This window comes from Arachis hypogaea, chromosome 15, assembly GCF_003086295.3.
Source record: "Arachis hypogaea cultivar Tifrunner chromosome 15, arahy.Tifrunner.gnm2.J5K5, whole genome shotgun sequence".
Classification (NCBI taxonomy): Eukaryota; Viridiplantae; Streptophyta; class Magnoliopsida; order Fabales; family Fabaceae; genus Arachis; species Arachis hypogaea.
This window is the reverse complement of record NC_092050.1, coordinates 144,256,400-144,274,868: the sequence shown is the minus strand read 5'-3', so window position 1 is coordinate 144,274,868 and position 18,469 is coordinate 144,256,400. Positions and strand designations below refer to the sequence as shown.

Sequence of the window (18,469 nt, the reverse complement as noted above, 5' to 3'; positions counted from 1 at the left end):
TTGATGGTTCAGCCATGTATATCCTAGCTCAAAAAATAAAGCGTTGTCGGCATAAGATTGTCAGATGGCAGCAAGAACACAGATCTAATTCGAAGGTGGAGATTGATTTACTACAGTCGGAATTAGAGGAACTTCGTTTAGCAGGAATTCATGGATAGATTAATTAGCCCTACACAGAGTGCTTTTATTAAAGGCAGATTAATCTCTGATAATATCCTAATTGCTCACGAGTGTATGCATTACTTGAAGAACAAAAAAAGGGGTTTCAAAAATGAAATGGCGCTAAAATTAGATATGAGTAAGGCACACGATAGGGTGGAATGGCACTTTCTTTGGTTTATATTGGAGAAGTTTGGTTTTGACTCCTGATGGATCATGTGGATTCGAGAATTAGTGACAACTGTTTCTTATTCTGTTATTGTGGAAGGACAACCTTATGGTTTCTTCAAACCAAATAGAGGTATTCGACAAGGAGATCCTCTATCCCCGTATCTTTTTCTTTTTTGTGCAGAAGGTCTCTCCTTCTTGCTACACAAGGTAGAACAAAACAGACTAATTCAGGGTCTTCAGATATATAGGCGATGTCCCAAGGTCAACCACCTCCTGTTTGCTGATGATTCCATTTTATTCTGTAAGGCTAATCCTGAAGCATGTTCAAATATCCTGCATTTATTGAATTCTTATGAAAGCATCAGTGGCCAGAGGGTAAATCTTAATAAATCTGCTGCATTCTTTAGCCACAACACTCCGTCCACTACTCGTACACTACTGGCTAACTCTATGAATATTAATCATATTGGGGCTCAGGATAAATACCTTGGTTTGCCTTCTACAGTCTCTAAATCAAAAAAAGCTTCTTTTAGTATGATTAAAGAAAAGGTTCGGAAAAGAATCCAAGGGTGGAAGCGCAATCTTCTTTCGTCAGGTGGTAGACACGTATTGCTTAAGGCAGTGGGAGAAGCTATTCCTATTTATACATTGTCTTGCTTCAAGTTACCTGATGGTTTAATTTCGGAAATTCACTCTCTACTTTCTCAGTTCTGGTGGGGACAAAAAGGTTCTGAAAGGAGGATGACTTGGATTAGCTGGGACACTATGACTCGCCCACGAAAAGAAGGAGGCCTTGGATTTAAAGATCTCAGAATCCAAAATCTGGTGCTTTTAGGCAAACAGTTTTGGCGACTTGTAACGCAGCCTACTTCCTTATTATCCAAAATCTTAAGAGGTAAATACTTTAGCAATGGTAATGCTATAACGGCAGAAATTGGAGTCTTACCTTCTTGGGGATAGAGAAGCATACTGGAAGGCCAAAAGATTGTTGAAAAAGGTCTTAATTGGGCTATGGGTACTGGTGAGTGTTAGGATTTGGTTGAATTAGTCCCACATTGCTCAAGATAGCAAATGGAGTGGGTGGCCTAGGCTATAAATATGAGGCTAAGTTCTCCATTTGTTTTTGCACCAGTCAGAAACACTTTAAGCTTGTATCTGATTTTTCTTTTCCTCTGTACTCTTTATTAGAGAGTGTTGTGAGGTGTAGTTAGATATTTGCTTTGAGAGAGTGTGGGTGTACTGGGGTGCCGGTGAGAGAAAGAAGTCTATGTGTTGTAACAATTTTCACATAGTGATATTCTCTGGTTGTCATTTGACAACGGCCGTGGTTTTTTTTTCCGATAATTGGAGTTTCCACGTTAAATTCTTGTGTTGTGATTGTGTCTATTTTATTTCTCTGTCAAAGGTGTTTTCTCAAGGGGGAATTGTGTATTATTCCCAACAAGTGGTATCAGAGCCTGGTTCGGTGGGATTTATTCTTAGTATGCTCTGTGGTTGCAGCCTAGTTTGACCTTCCACATCAGAAAAGAATTTTGTCCTGTGGCTTGAGGTTGATCTTTGGTTGCTGTTGTTGTTGCTGGAAGGCAGTGTGACACTGTGAGAGTGCTGTTTGGAAAGGTTCTGGCTAAGGAAAGACTTGGTATTTAAGTGTGTCCATTGTGACCCACCTTTCTTTCCTGGGGACCCTTCCTAGTGCACGGTTGAGTTATACTATTCCAGTATACGATTGCAACAATGTCAGGGTATTCAAGTGCTGTGAAGCTTGAAATAGAGAAATTTGATGGAAAAATCAATTTTGGCTTGTGGCAAATACAAGTCAAGGATGTGTTGATACAATCAGGTTTGCACAAGGCGTTGAAGGAGAAGATCTCTGGTATGAAGGATGAAGAATGGGAGGAACTAGATTTGAGAGCTGCAAGTGCTATTCGCCTGTGTTTGGCTAAGAATGTTCTTGCAAATGTGCCAGGAATGAAAACAGCCAAGGAACTTTGGGATAAACTCGAAGGGTTGTATCAGTCAAAGGGCATCTCAAATCGGTTGTTATTGAAGGAGCAGTTCCATAATCTACGCATGGATCACAATGTGAAAATCTCCGACCATCTTAGTGCTATCAATGGTATTGTCTCTGAATTAGAGGCAATTGGAGTGAAAATTGATGATGAAGATAAGGCACTGAGGCTCATATTGTCTTTTCCCTCTTCCTATGAGTATATCAAACCTGTTTTAATGTATGGGAAGGAAACTCTGAATTTTGAAGAAGTTGCCAGTAAGCTCATTGCTGAAGAAAGAAGAATGAAAAATGAGGGTAGCACTTCATCAGATTTGGCGCTTGTAGCTAGAAGTGACAATTATGGAAAAGGAAATTGTGGAAGGAGTGTAACATGCTGGAAATGTGGAAAGTCTGGGCATGTAAAGAGAAATTGTCCAGGTAATGCGGTTTCAGAAAAAGACTCTCAATCTGATACTTGCAATATTGCTCTCTCTATGAGAGAAGATGATGTTCTCTAGAAGACAAGAAGTATCCTCATGGTATTACCGCACTGCCATGGATAAGGATGAGTTGTGGCAATCGGGTCCACAATTGCACACGGGCATTGGTTGGCGTTGAGATGCAAGGTGTGTGGCGGAGTTAGGTCGATGGCTGAAGAACTTCCAGGAAAAGCCAATTTGGAAGTTGCACCATGAATTTTTAGCAAGGTTTCGATCTGTACCAAGGTGAAATGCTTGGAGTGGTCTAATTCCAAGTGAGTATACTTTCATGGTGGAGTATGATAGTTCTCTGAACTATGATTGTCGGTATAGACAATGGCAGCAAAGAATTGTCGGTGTTGACAATGAAAGCTGAAGATGTGTGACTATTTCAATCAAGGTGGAGATTGTTAGGATTTGGTTGAATTAGTCCCACATTGCTCAGGATAGCAAATGGAGTGGGTGGCCTAGGCTATAAATATGAGGCTAAGTTCTCCATTTGTTTTTGCACCAGTCAGAAACACTTTAAGCTTGTATCTGATTTTTCTTTTCCTCTGTACTCTTTATTAGAGAGTGTTGTGAGGTGTAGTTAGATATTTGCTTTGAGAGAGTGTGGGTGTACTGGGGTGCCGGTGAGAGAAAGAAGTCTATGTGTTGTAACAATTTTCACATAGTGATATTCTCTGGTTGTCATTTGACAACGGCCGTGGTTTTTTTTCGGTAATTAGAGTTTCCACGTTAAATTCTTGTGTTGTGATTGTGTCTATTTTATTTCTCTGTCAAAGGTGTTTTCTCAAGGGGGAATGGTGTATTATTCCCAACAGTGAGAATATCCGAACCTTTGAGGATCCTTGGCTGCCTCCTCCGTATCCTTTAATGATTTCTGACATGCCAAATAGACATGCTATTTCTGAGTTGGTTCAAAGAGTTAAAGATCTAATTACTGAAGATAGAAATTGGAATCAGAATCTCATTCAAGAATTATTTCCCCAAGACGTTGCAAACAGGATTTTGTCAGTTAAAATTCAGCAGAGTAGGGACAAATTGCAATGGGATTTGAACAAATCCAAGCAATATGATACAGCTTCAGGTTACAGAGTTGGCTATTTATTTTACCATCCGCCTCTGGGGATTTGCCCTAATTATATGCAGCAGAAAAAGCCGTGGATTGATCTATGGAAGTTGAACTTGCCTTACAAAATTAAGCTATTTATCTGGAAAGCTCTCCATGGCCGACTTCCGGTGCTTGCTCAGATTCATCACCGCATCCCATCTATATCACCAATATGCCCTTGCTGTCATGAAGCAACGGAAACAGTCACTCATTGTTTGATCGATTGCTCTAGAATTAAAGACGTATGGTCTCAGAGTTATCTTCGTGACTGTCTTCCCCCTCAGAGTTCTAACGACTTTTGGACATGGTGGACTGCATCAACAGAGATACTTAACCCGTTGAAGAATGGTGACCGTAATCCTCAATTGCTTGCCATCATTTGTTGGAACTGCTGGAAAGCTTGCAACCAGTTGATTTTTGAAGGTTCTACTTCTATGCCGTCTGCCATTCTAGCAAGCTCTGTCAAGTTGCTCCGTGAAATCCAAAGAACTCCCAGTTTAGGTCGTCATCTCCATGAGACAAGCTCTTAGTTGCAGTCAATTTGATTTATCATTATTTCTTCTTTAAGATTTTTCTTCGTTTTTCGATCACGCACCGTTGGATGAATACCTTCAGTGTAGTGTTTTTGGGAAATCCCCACCTTTTATTATGCTGTTCTGCTTTTGGACATCTTTGTATTTCATTTTTTAATAATTAATGAAATATAACCTATTATCTTTGGAAAAAAAATTAATGGAGTTTTTATTGTACCTTGATAACATCATTAAACAATTAATGCCAAAAAATTATATTTTTTTAAAAGTTAATATTTAAAAATTAACACTAACTTAAAATTATGCTTTTAAATAAAAATATAAAATAATCATAAAATATTAATCTCTCATCTTTATTTATTTATTTATTAAGTAACGTTTTTTTTAATTTTAGTGTTTTATTAGTGTTAATTTTTTTACTGAAACAAAATAAAAAAATTATTGTTTTTCATAATAATTTTTTTTATTTTTATCTTTTCAAATTTATTTTGTTTTAGAATTTCATAAATTCATTACTTAACAATCTAAATCGTATTGGTATATTTTTATTTTTAAATTAAAATTTAAATAAATATAATTTAATTAATAACTTAATTTAATTTGATAAAAATAAACGTATTCGTATTATTATAGGGCAAATCACCCGTATAAATCAACCTGGAGAAAAATTTACGTGATTCAACTAAATCAATAATTGTTATAGGGTTCAACCAAGAGGACATTTCTATGTAATTCGAATTACACACAGACGCACACAAGCACTAATTCGAACCAGGGTGATTCGAATTACTCACACGCTGCACATAGTAATTCGAATTGGCCAGATTCGAATTACTCATGGTATAATTCTAATTATGCTGTTAAAAAATTTAATAATTTAAAAATTAAAAAATATATATTTTATTTCATGCATTAAAAAAAACTAACAAAGTATTTAATTATGAGACTTCTTTAAAATATTAATGAGCTATCAATTCGAATTCCATACAATACTCTTTTGTCCATTTTTAATGGCTCATGGATATTTTTTAATAAATTGTTTTAATAAATTTATTTAAATTATACCACAAAAAATATTTTATTCTATGCAAAATAATTTAAAAAAAATAGCTTAAAAAAATATTAGGAGTACTATAAAACTTTGTAATGTTCTAATGACTTAGGTAAATACATATATGTACTCAAATTTTAACTAAAATACTCTACATAGTCAATAATAATTTAGAAATTAAAAAAATATTTTATTCCATATAAAATAATTAAAAAATATATTTTATTCTATAAAAAATAATTTTAAAAAAATGGCTTAAATGATGTTATGAGTACTATAAAAGTTTGTAATATTCTAGTGATTCAGATAAATACATGATAAAAATATATTTTCTTTAATTTCTAAATTATTATTGACTATGTAGAGTATTTCTTTAATGTCCTAAGTCATTAGGAAATTACAAATTTTTATAGTACTCCTAACATTTTTTAAGCTATTTTTTTAAAATTATTTTGTAGAATAAAATATTTTTTTGTGGTATAATTTAAATAAATTTATTAAAAAATATTCATGAGCTATCAAGAATGGGCAGAAGATAGTTGTATAAAATTCGAATTGCTCACCATCTAATTCGAATTAGAGTGATTCGAACTTCCCATGCGTAATTTGAATAATGTAATATCTCACCATATAATTTAAATAATTGTATTAAAAATTATTGTGATTATTTATTTTGTAACGAATACAATTAAAATTTTAATAACAATTATTAAATTAAACATTGTTACGATGAGTACTATAAAAATTTGTAATGTACTCGTTACTAACCTATCACATAATAAAAATTTTTAAACTTTATAAAATTCAATTTTTTTTTCATACACTCGTATTATCGAACTAATTGAACTTGATTTAGCATTGGCTCCATATAGATATAATTGTTGGTGTATTAAAACAATTGCATGGATTAGATTTATACTATAAAATTCACGTTCAACTAATATTTATAATTTATATATATTTTTTGTAGTATATTTTTTTATATTATATAGTATTTTTTTCTAATATTTTTGACAAATATTTTACTAATATTTTTTCTAATATTTTTGGCAAATATTTCATAACTAGTTCAAATCAGTCCAATTCAAACTAGTATGTGAGTTTGTGTGTAATTAGAATCACCCTGATTCGAATTAGTGGGTGTGTGCGTCTGTGTGTAAATTGAGAGTTGAGAGTTAATAGTCAATTTCGTCCCCAAAAGTGTCCTCGATCTCCATTTTCATCCCCGAAAGTCAAAATTAATCAAAAACGTCCTCGAAAGATACCCGTGTTGATCACGTTCGTCCTTCCGTCTTCTCGGTTGATGAGATGGCAAACGGCCGCTTACGTGGCACGTTAACTGCCAAGCTGGCCAACGCCAGGGTGTAGGATGTTGTTGCTGACAAGATAAGTTTCGTTTAAGCCATCAAATTAGTCCTTCGAGTTTATAAACTCTAATCCCAAAACGAACGATAAATACTTCGAGGTGATCACTTTCGGTGGCAGTAGAGGTAACTAGGAGGCGTAATCCCTGGCTGGCTGTGTGGATGGAGAGAGGAGATGGTGGTTGTGGTGGCGGTTTGTCACATGCATCGCACGACAGTCATGGATCCAGTGTTTCGATGCGAAGGAGGAGGGTGAATGCTCATGATGGATCATGTTTCTGTGGGCTGAAGACTGTGATTAAGGAATCTGGGACAGCGGAGAATCCGAGTAGATTGTTCCATGCATGTCCAAGGTACCGGGTGAGTGGTGGTAAAGGAAGTTAAAGTTTTTTCATGTTCTTATCCTCTGTTGGGTGTTCTCTGATTTTTTTGTTTACTCCCATATGAAATTGCAGAAGGGTAGTCACTGCAATTATTTTAAGTGGGTTGATGATGATGAATTTGAAGCAGTGGGTGTGTGTGGTACAAAGAAAGATGCAGGAGCTAATATGGAGGTTAAAGGTGAGTATGATGAATGGAGGGTGAAGGTGGCATGGAAGTTGGACACTGTGGAAGCTGAAGTTAGAGTTTTTCATGTTCTTATTCTCTGCTGAAGGCTTGTGTTCTTTCAGAAAACTCATTGCGAGCCTTGTTTCTCCAAACCATGATGATGTGCCTCCTGTTACTTGCATAGTTTCTGATGGTGCTATGTGGTTCACTTTGAAAGTTGCTCAAGAGTTCCACATTCCTCACTTTGTGTTTTTCACTCCCAGTGCCTGTGGCATGCTGGGATACATTAACTTTGAAGAGATTCGGAAAAGAGGTTATTTCCCATTGAAAGGTACTCTCTTGTATTATATTTTGACAAGTTTTTATTTGTATCATACAATTTTTTAATAGAATAAAATAAAAATTTATTCTTTTCAGATGAGAAGAATCTGCTTGATGGATATCTTGATACTAAAGTTGATTGGATTCCAGCAATGAAAGGAGCAAGACTAAAAGACCTTCCCACATTTCTTAGAACTACTAATCCTTCTGATGTAATGTTCAATTACAACATAGTAAAAGTGAACACTGCTATGCATGTCAAAGGGGTTATCCTTAACACCTTTGAAGACTTAGAATCAGAGGTTTTGGATGCCATCAGAGCCAAATACTCCAATGTCTACTCCATTGGTCCATTATCAATGCTATTCAAACAGCTCTCAAACTCAAATACTCAATTGGAGTCGATTGATTTAAATCTGTGGAAGGAAGACAACAAATGCTTGGAATGGTTGGATAAAAGAGACAGAGGTTCTGTTGTGTATGTGAGCTTTGGTAGCTTAGTGATTATGACACCAAAGCAACTAAGTGAATTTGCTTGGGGTTTGGTTAATAGCAAGTACCATTTCTTGTGGGTCATAAGGCCTAATCTTGTGCATGATAATAATAATAATGGTGATGGGAAATTAAGTGATGAATATGTGAATGTGATTGAAAGATGTGAGAGGGGATTGGTATTGGGGTGGTGCCAACAAGAGAAAGTTCTGTGTCATGCATCAATTGGCGGATTTCTAACACATTGTGGGTGGAACTCAACATTGGAGAGCATATGTGAGGGAGTTCCAATGGCATGTTGGCCTTTCTTTGCAGAGGGATTGGGATGGAGATTGAGTGTGATGTTAAGAGAGAGCAGGTTTAGGGGCTTGTGAGGGAACTCATGGAGGGGCAAAAAGGGAAAGAAATTAAGGTTTATAAACTCGAAGGACTAATTTGATGGCTTAAGCGAAACTTATCTTGTCAGCAACAACATCCTACACCCTGGCGTTGGCCAGCTTGGCAGTTAACGTGCCACGTAAGCGGCCGTTTGCCATCTCATCAACCGAGAAGACGGAAGGACGAACGTGATCAACACGGGTATCTTTCGAGGACGTTTTTGATTAATTTTGACTTTCGGGGATGAAAATGGAGATCGAGGACACTTTCGGGGACGAAATTGACTATTAACTCGTTCGAATTAGCCTAATTCGAATTATATAGAAATGTCCTCTTGGTTGATTCATGAACCAATTTTCCTATTGCTTGATTTGTGTAAATTTTGAGACTCATCGACTTATATGAGTGAATTTCCCTATTATTATACTTATACGATTAATTATATTTATTCGGTTTTAAAAAATAACTATTTAAAACCGTTAATTATAAATTAAAAAAATTAATACACTCGTATTGTTTTTAATATGACTATGTTTATAATACTCTCTAATAGACAACCTATAAAGTCGTTAATTATTTAGTGAATCAATACTCCATATATTTTTATTTTTAAATTAATATTTCGCAGTTAAAATTTTTATTTTTTTTATATTTATTTTACCTCTTCTGCTTTAAATTAAAAACTCTTTATATTTATTTTACCTCATAATTCTCTTTCTCAAATCCCACTTCTAACCAAATTCATTACCACCGTTCACCACCGTCACTCGCATCTCCTTCAACGTCGCGTCTCCTTCATCGTTTCTATCATAGCGTCGCTGTCGTCTCGGAGGCATTTCGCCTCACTCGCCACCTACGTCTCCCATGTAGTGTGAGTGGTGATGCTGTTGTGCTCTTTTGTTTTTCTCCTTTTTTAATTGTTTTGGTCTTCTATTTTTGCTCCTATTTTAGTGTTTTAAATTAAAATTTAAAATTTTACTTTCTAACTCGTTTAAGTAATATAATCTTAAAAGAACATTTTAATATTTAAATTTAATACTAAATAATATTTTTGGTTCTATTAATTAAATTCAAGTTCACATTCCATATTGTTTTTTTTAGTTACTAAAGAAAAAAAGATTTAAATTCAAATTTTTATTTTTTAATTTAATAAAACAACTTTAATTATTTAAAGAGTATTTTTATCATTTAAAATTATATGAAAAGTGCATGTTAATCTTTTAAAATCAGATTTAAATTTTAACATTATAAATTTATTAAATGATATCAATTCAAATTAGAATTAGATTTTTAAATAAAAGAAAAAAATTTCTACTACGAAAAAAAATATGAATAAAAAAAAATGAATGATAATTGAAGTGAAGTTAGAACTAGATAAAAGTTATATAATTTATTGTTGAATTGGTTGTTCGACCTTGTAAGTCGTTCCTTAATTTTTATAAGAATATTTTTGTCTTTATAAAATTATCAAATTTTTTTATGCATTTAATTAATACCAAAACAATAATTTTGCCTTTTTATTACTATTTAAATAAATATTTTATAATTTTAAATTAATCTTTAAAAAAGATAATTTTATCTTTTTAAATTTAAATATAATTTTTTTAGTTTTGTTCTTTTAAAATTAAATTAAATTTTTAATTCAAATTAAATAACTTTAATCTTAAAAAATATTTTAGTCTTTTAAAATTTATATCAAAAAATATGTTTGACTTTTCAGTTTTTTAAACCTTTTATAATAATGTTATAATAATTTTTTATTATAATAATATAATATGAGTAATATTAATCCAAAAATATAACGGACTTAAAATGGTCTAAATTAAAATAATAATCTTAATTCAAACAAATTTTAAATAAAAAAGACAAAAAAATAGGTATAAATGTTAACTTTTGTTTAACTCTTTAAAAGGAGTTTTGAATACTCCAAATCTCCAAGGAGCATTAAATCAGGCGCCATGTTACTCTTAACACTCGCTCCCTATCCACTATTCACTCCTTCAGCCGCCAACCCCTTCCCAAAGACTCCACACCACAGCATAGTAGCATACAGACACACGGACTCCCCCTCACGGCACCCACACTCAGCCTCACACACCTCCCTCACCCTCCCTTGTTGTCGTGCCAGCCACCCACGCAGAGAGAGAGAAACGGAGGAGCGTCGCCGGCAAAAGGAGAGGTCACCGCTGCCGCCAAATCGTCGAGTCGTCGTGTCCTGCCACCACTGCCACCACGAAGACGCCGAACTGAGCTGAAGAAGAGGCAGATCGAAACGGGCTTTGAGGAAGAGTGTCGCACAAAGTCGCGGAGGAGGAAGAATCATCGTCGCCTGTGCCGCCATCGCCGAGGAGAGGAAGGAAGGAGCTACTGCCGTGGTTGTTGTCACGTTCCTGGTTGCCACCACACTCGCCATCACGGAGAAGGGGGAACCGTCGTTGCCAGGGGTCGCTGTCACTGCTGTTCGGGGTCGCGGTGGTCAAAGTCGCCACTGATGGAGTTCGTCGCAGCTCTGTCACCGTTCTGCTCTCTGGGAGTCGTCATTGGAGCCGCCGCTGCTCTATTCTTGGTTTCTTTTTGGTACAGTAAGTGTCTCTACTTCAAAAACCCTTACCGTTATCGTTCTGTTATAAGTTATTAAGGATTTTTCAATGTTGATGTCATAGGATTGAGTTTCGGGTCTTGCATGGCGAGTTTGATGACTGTTGTTGACTGTGGGAATGGTCGGATTTGAAGTCGCCGCTGCGAAATGAGAGTTTTAAGGGTTTTGTCGTGTAGTCAAGTCGCAACCAAGGTAGGGATGCTTTTCTTAAACTTATTTTACTTTTAAGAATTGTTACAAGTTGATATTAATGCAAAAAATATATTTTTATGATTTTTTAAGTCTTATGGACTGAGCTGAGTTGATTTGAATAAATGTAATTGCTTACCTAGTTGGTTGTTGAAGTGGTCGCTTGATAGTTATATTGGTTTCTTGACTGTGTTAGAGACATTGAGAATTTTGATTTATTGATTTATTTTGTTAAATTGGTGGTTGCTGAAATAATTTGATATTTGTAAATGTTTTGATATTAGAATTAGTTTTGTTGATTTATCAGAAATAATTTTGAGAATTGGAAATAATTTGATTTTGGAAGCGGTTTGATTTTGAAATGATTTAATACTGGAAATGGTTGATAAGAGTTTGATAAATAGTTTGGTTGGGATCTGAGAAAGGTGGCAAAGTCCAAGTTTTATGGGAGATGCTGCCGGAATTTTTATAAAACCCTAAGATTTTGTTTGAAGTGTTATTTAAAAGAAAATTTGGTTTAAGAATCGTATTATTTGATTTCGATTTAGTATGGAAAGATGATTTTGTTTCTTTGGAAAATTATTGAACGTGAAAATAAAGTTGATTTGAGACTTTTGTTTTGGTGAAAAGGAGTTTTATGAAAGCAAAATGGATTTGAATTGTTATTAAAGAGAGAAATTGATATTTAAAACACCTGGGCAGTATGCAAGGGTTGTGACTTAGTCCCACTTGCTCCGGGTCAATATTTTAAAATATTGTAGTTTTGAATGTGAGCTTTGATCTGGCAAGGATCGTGGTGGTGTACCGCTTGTCTAGTGTCGCGATGGACGTGCAGATCGTGGTTGTTTACCGCCACGGGTTGTGAAAATGTTTGTAGGGATCGTGGTTATTTACAGCCCACGGGTGTGTGTTTTTCAATTGAAAGTCTTGCGAGGATCGTGGTGGTGTATTGCTCACCAGGTGGGGATGGAGGTGGTGTACCACCCACTGGTTTTCAAGAGAACGATATCCGGGTTAGCTACCGGATGTATCGGGTTCTGGCAAAGTAATTGACGTGTGAGCTCACGTCCAATAGGACAGGCATGCATCATGTTGCGTTTGTTTGCTTTGTTTGGGTGTGCTTAAGTGTTTTGGTTTGCCTATCTGATGAATTATGTTTAACTGGTAACTGTGATACTTGCTGTAACTATTCTTTAAATGTGCTTGCCGTGTATTTGTTTGTACTTGTGATTTATTTCTGTCTTGAGTATTTGATGGTGGATTGATAATAGCGGTGATTTATTTTGAATTAGGCCGGAGGTTGAGTTGATTTGGTATGGGCCATAGGCCGTGATTGGTTGGATCAATGGTTTCTTTTAAAAGTAAATTTATGCGACTTGTTGATGGAGTTATCTTTTTAGAAAAGGATTTAAAAACTCATTTGCATTTGAGTTTTGAGCATGCAATCAGTCCTATATTATTGTCATATATCATATATTATAATTTGAAAATTTTGGTTCTGTCAATTTCAGTTTGTTTTTTACTTCAGTAAAATAGAGTTTTTTAATTTTAGTAGAGTTTGAAATTTTATGCTTACAGTTATAAAGTTTCTTGAACTTGTGTATAAAGTTATAAACTAAGAGTATATAATTATCTACTCTTGATTTTTAGTGTAAAGTGCATCATGGTCACTTTAGCCCAAAAGAATCGGATCCATATTTCTGATAATTTCATAACTATGATTTATCTAGAAGATGATTATCAGAGCACCTGGAACACCAGCTTCAAAGATAGATAGGACACCGGTATCAACCCCAGGAGGGCCTAGAGACAGAGAGGAGAAGATTGTAGTTACTGTAAGGCTAAGGCCTTTAAACAGACAAGAACAATTGGCTAAGGATCAGGTGGCATGGGATTGCATTGATGATTTTACGATTGTATATAAACCGCCCGCAAACGAATGTGCTGCTCAACCAGCATCGTTTACCTTTGGTATCAGATAATTCATACTTTCCTTCATAATTTGATGTCCTCACTTTATTTATTTATTAGTATTATTTATTTTTGTCAATGTGTTCTTGTAGACAGTTTTTGGTCCTGCTTGTTTAACTGAGACAGTGTACGAAGGGGTAAAGAATGTGGCTTTATCTGCATTGATGGGCATTAATGGTAATGTATTTAATTTTTGTAGCTTTATGCCCTGATCACTCTGGTAATTTGTGCCTCTGCTAGTGACCTATGAATGACCAAATGATTGCATGCATATTTGTGCAGCGACTATTTTTGCTTATGGACAAACTAGCAGTGGAAAGACGTATACAATGAGAGGAATAACAGAGAAGGCTGTCAATGATATTTATAAGCACATAATGAATGTAAGTTTTTCCAAAGATTCAATATTGGTCTGTAGAGTTGCTTTTTTATTTCTTAAGCGAAAAATTTTGCATCTTTTTTATTACTAAAAGGGCCTGTTTTGTTTTACTTTTTGACTCAACTACATTAAGACAATATTTTCTATCTTTACCTTCTGTACTGCAATTCAATCCAGTTATTTTTGATGGAAGTATAATTATGTTAATTGTCAACAAATTTACAGCAAGTTTTTGCATATTTTGATGATTAATTACATTTAGTTGGTGATATTTTATGTAGGATTTTAAATTTGAAAGATATTTTAGAATGCTTATTTATAATTTATTTATTATTTTATTATAGAATGGTTTTTTTGGTTGAACCACTGTTAGACCGATTGGACCAGTAAACCAGTGAACTAGTGACTAGAGCGGTTCGATGACTGGTCTGATTTTCAAAACCTTACTTATAACAGCTTAATGGATGGATATTTTTGGCTTAAAGAGGTAAATAAGGCAAAATATCTATTCCATACAATGACCCAAGGGGGAGTGTCTCCTGATATTTGGAGTTACAATATCATGATCCACGGCTTGTGCAAAAGTGAAATGGTCAATCAGGCCTTCAAACTCTTCGACATAATGTGTTCGAAGAACTTGGTTCCTGACGAGGTAACTTTCAGTGTCCTAATTGATGGCTTGAGAAAATCAAGGAGAATCGATGATGCTTTTGAGCTTCTTCAAAAGATGCATGATGGAGGTCATCCTGCTAATATAGTCACTTTCAACATTCTTATAGAAGAATTAAGGATGTAATAGAGAATTTTGAACATCTGGATTATAGCCTTTAGTGGAAAGATGTTCAAAATTCTCTATTACATCCTTAATTCTTCTATTTTTGCACAGGCCATCTATAAGAATGTTGAAAGTGACTATATTAGCAGGATGACCTCCATCATGCATCTTTTGAAGAAGCTCCAAAGCATCATCGATTCTCCTTGATTTTCTCAAGCCATCAATTAGGACACTGAAAGTTACCTCGTCAGGAACCAAGTTCTTCGAACACATTATGTCGAAGAGTTCGAAGGCCTGATTGACCATTTCATTTTTGCACAAGCCGTGGATCATGATATTGTAACTCCAAATATCAGGAGACACTCCCCCTTGGGTCATTGTGCGGAATAGTAGGATGGGTTCGAGTAGTAATGCAAGTTGGGGGAAGAAGGTGAAGTTTCAGCACCCTAAATGCAAGTGTGGAACTTATGCGATCATGCAAGGATCTGGAACTGTCAAGAACCCAGACAGAATTTTCCATGGTTGTTGCTACGAACATGTAAGTGTTCCTCCATGTTTGATTCTTAGATTTAAGTTTTCTTGTGTTCTTTAACGAATTATGTTCATAATAAATGCAATTATAGACGGAACGACCTCACTGCAACTATTTTGTGTGGCTGGACGAGTTGATTTCTTGTCATGTTGGGCATGAGAAAGGTAGTGATGTTGAAAGAAGAATGATGATGCTAGAAAACAGATTGGATCAACTGGCATAGAAGGTTGATTTGGGAATTGAAGGAAAATCAAAGAAATGGAGTAATCAGTTCATAGTCTCTGTTATGCTAGCCATGTTAATTTCATTAGCAACAGTGAAGTATCTTGTAGTTTGGGATATAGATTATATTGTATTGCAATCATTGATGTATGGTTAGGGTTGATATATGGATTGTTGTGCCCCTATAATTGCATATTCTATGTGAATAGATTGTGACTTTGTTGCATTAATGATAATATAATTTTGTGTAAGAGATTTGGAACTATGAAATCCTGGAGAATGATATATTTCCAAAAACATAGTAATTACATTCATAATTCTATGCACATAGGTATAATTTAGTCTGCTGATAGCTTTCCAAAGACAGTAATTACATTCGTAATTCTATACACATAGGCATAGTTTACTCTGCTGATAGCTCAGCTCGAAACAAGAAAACATGTTGCATCTAAATGGATACACCCAAAAAACAATAACCAAGTCTGTTACATATTCCATAATATTAAATAAAAGGTCTTAGACTAGCAGACATCCAAGATGCATAACAAAAAAAAAAAAAAAAGACATCAGTTCATCATTTCTGCTTTGGTGGCCTAAAGCCATATGTTGGCTTGAATCTCGGGGGTACATTTAGGTTTGGTGTGGGAAAAAATTTGAAGGTACTTGTTGCAGTTCCTATGCTACTTGATTCATTAGTGTGTTGTTGCTCCTGAGTAAGTGGTCTTGTGGATAAGGGTTTGGTCTGTTGGAGAGTATGATTCATTAATGGACGGGTGACTGGATTGTGTTGAATTGGAGGTGCTAGTGGCCTAGTTATTGATTGCTTGACTCTAACTTGTGCTCCCTGAAGTGGAGTATTTGGGCTAGTATACACTGAGGGGTCAGCATTGACATCCAAACCCTAAAGCAAAACAGAATAACAATTTTTATTTTGATAGATTGGGCCATAATTTTTTGGAGTGTATAAACAATATGACAATTAATATTACGTCTATCTGTGGTGGTGCAAACTGTAAGAGTTTGATCTTCACTCTTGGTTCTTGGATTACAGCAGGTGTACTCCTGAGCTTGGGCACCTTTTTCTTTTGGTTTTTGCTTTAGCCTATAAAGTATAACACAATAGTATGTTATTGGTTTTAGTCCATATCAGTTTCAAATGGATCAAAATACCTAATACAAAAATGAGGAGGTGGGTATACCACTGGGTCCAGAGGTTCCCCAGCCAGATTGTTGCTTCCATTTGATTGAACTCCATCCGAAATCTGTGCAATTTAAAAAGGGCAGTCCTACGGTGCGATGCTTTTTTTTTTCAGCATGTGCTGAAAAAACGTGGCTGTTGACAAACAGCAATGCGTATAAAAATTGTTCCATTAAATGAGGCAACTGTTGCATTAACTTCAGCTGCTGCAGGTCTTGTTGGTTGTTTGGTTTTTAATTATGTAAAATTATTGGTCATAATTAAGCTCTTGAGTTTTTTTTGTTGTTAACTAGTCAGTTATAGTAAAGGAGTGAGTTTGAGTTGTTAATAGACCTTATGAGTCTATGAAATAACATAAAAAAAAGAGTTGGTTTAGTGGAAGTGTTATTCGGTCTCGGAAATAATAATAATAATAATAATAACATAGCAGTAAATTACAAGTTAAAGCCACTTGAAAAAAATTTGAATAAAATGAAACAAGTCAAAATCTAAACTTTTTTTTTTACTTCAAAGTATGAAATGAAATTTGAATTCACGACCTTTAAATAAATATAAAATGACTATACTGTTTAAACTATAGTTCATAGGTGAAAACATAAAATCCAAATTTTTATTGAATACGACCAAATATGTTTATCCTATAATTAATTAGATTAATGATTATGATAAATAATACTTTTTAATTTATATTTTTTTAATTTTAATTTATATTAAATACGCATAACTTATTTCTGTAAGGTTAAAATTTTTTTTTTATTTTTTTAAGTATTTTAACTTGTAATTATTATTATTATTATTATTATTATTATTATTATTATTATTATTATTATTATTATTATTATTATTATTATTACTACGGTATTTCTCAATCCAACTGACTAAAATTAATTTGTTATGGACCTGAGCTTCATTTAAAGGTCTGTCGTTGGATAATGGGTTGCTGTATGCATAAGGTGAGGTTCGAACTCCCAATACTTGCTTAAGCGGACTAGTTATTATTATTTTTTTGGTATATCATCATCAACTAGTTACATTTACACTAAAATTAGCCACCAAAGTCTCAGTATAAAATAAGAGTTAATAGTCAAATTCGTTCTGAAAGATCACTCATTTTTCAAATTAGTCATCAAAAGACTTTTTTTAGCCATATTAGTCCTTAAAAGATAAAACGTAAGTCAAATTGGTTCTTCCGTTAATTAGATGATAACATGTCACGTTAAGTGCCACGTGGCATGATGACATGGTAGGTTAATATCACGTGGTGGTTCCATGTTGTCACCATTCACTTGCCACGTGGTAGCTGTCTAACTGACACGTGGCATGTTAGATGTCACTGACCTGACACGTCAACCAATCATCTTGTGACTTGTGGCATCAACCTATCACGTCATTATGCCACATGGCACTTAACCTGATACGTCATCATGTCACGTAGCACTTAACGTAATACGTCATCATTTAACTAACGAAAGGACCAATTTGACTTACGTTTTATCTTTTAATGACTAATATGATTAAAAAAATCTTTTGAGGACTAATTTGAAGAATAAATAATCTTTTAGGGACGAATTTAACTATTAACTCTATAAAATAAATATTAGAATATAAATATACATTAAAAATAAATTAAACCACACATACATTTATATATAAATTCATTAATAGTTTATTTTTATATTATTATTATTATTATTATTATTATTATTATTATTATTATTATTATTTCCGAGGCCAAATAACACTTCTACTAAACCCAACTCTTTTCTTTATGTTATTCCATGGACTCATAAGGTCCATTAACAACTCAAACCTATTTCTTTACCAAAACTGGCTGGTCAACAACAAAAAGGCCCAAGAGTTTAATCATGACCACTAATTTCACATAATTAAAAACCAAACAGCCGACAAGTCCTATAGCAGCTGAACCTAATGCAGCAACTGCCTCGTTCAATGGAACAATTTTTACACGCGTTATTATTTGTCAACAGCCACGTCTTTTTAGT

At 34.4% G+C, this 18,469-nt stretch overlaps 1 non-coding gene and 1 pseudogene across 1 annotated transcript; both read left to right on the top strand.

Moving 5' to 3' along the window:
- Window positions 1-2,205: 2,205 nt before the first annotated feature.
- On the top strand, window positions 2,206-8,662 carry LOC112749142 (7-deoxyloganetin glucosyltransferase-like; annotated as a pseudogene).
- Window positions 8,663-14,622: 5,960 nt separating this feature from the next.
- LOC112751075 (uncharacterized) lies at window positions 14,623-15,519 on the top strand. Its single transcript, XR_011872460.1, has 2 exons — window positions 14,623-15,052; window positions 15,138-15,519. It is a non-coding gene; the product is annotated as an uncharacterized protein (transcript).
- Window positions 15,520-18,469: the final 2,950 nt, after the last annotated feature.